The following is a 932-nucleotide window of genomic DNA, read 5'->3' as shown; positions in this document are numbered from 1 at the left end:
TCCTATTCCCTATAATACAATCTATGCATCCAGATAGTTTCAGTGTGATTTGCCAGATTTTGGCATCTGCTGTAGATGCCTGCCGTCAGCGCAATACAATAGAGCTGAATAGCATTGAGTTTATGGTGCTCAAAACACCAACACATTTCATGTCGAGTGCACTTCAGTACAAAATAGTTCTCAATCGAACTGTTCACAACAACGGTCTGTGGATTATCTTGAGTAATCACATCATTATATATATATATATATATATATATATATATACACCTTTTATACTTTCTTTTTTAATACCAGACGAGAAGCAAATTGGATGCTTTTAAATGTTCCTTTGATGCAGTCACAAGCTTGGTAAAGCTGCATTCTCCCACTATGCTCCCTTTTTATGGAATACGTTGCAAGTAAAACTTTGTTTACAGGCACTTCCTACTGTGAATGCTTTTAAAGGTATGCTACGATTGGCCCTTTATGAAACATGTAACTGTTTTACCTGATGCTATTGTTGATGTGATTATGCTCCTTGCCACTGCACAAATGACCTTCTGTATTTATATTTGAATTGTATGTTTTTTGTTTAATGCCCTGTTTTATGTTGAAACTTGTTGTGTGCCGTGTTGGTCAGGACTCCCTGGAAGAAGAGATCTTGTATCTCAATGGGACATTCCTGGATAAATAAAATAAAATAAAAAATTATTCCTGGAAAGAGGCATTTTTTCAAATCCATCTTTTTGGCACTTTGAGCACCACAAACCCTTTCAATGTATTGGAGTGACGGCAGACATCACACCAGATATATCTGGACGGACAGATAGCTCTCCAGGTAAGAGGAAAATGCGTTTCTGAATTTGTGTGAACTAACATTATGTGAATTTAAATTCATTCTAGTTGCGGTTGCAGAAAAAAAATAAAAACATCACACAAAAAAGCACATA

Source organism: Notolepis coatsorum (genome assembly GCF_963971535.1).
Source record: "Notolepis coatsorum genome assembly, chromosome: 3".
Classification (NCBI taxonomy): Eukaryota; Metazoa; Chordata; class Actinopteri; order Aulopiformes; family Paralepididae; genus Notolepis; species Notolepis coatsorum.
Note: the sequence above shows the minus strand (reverse complement) of the source record.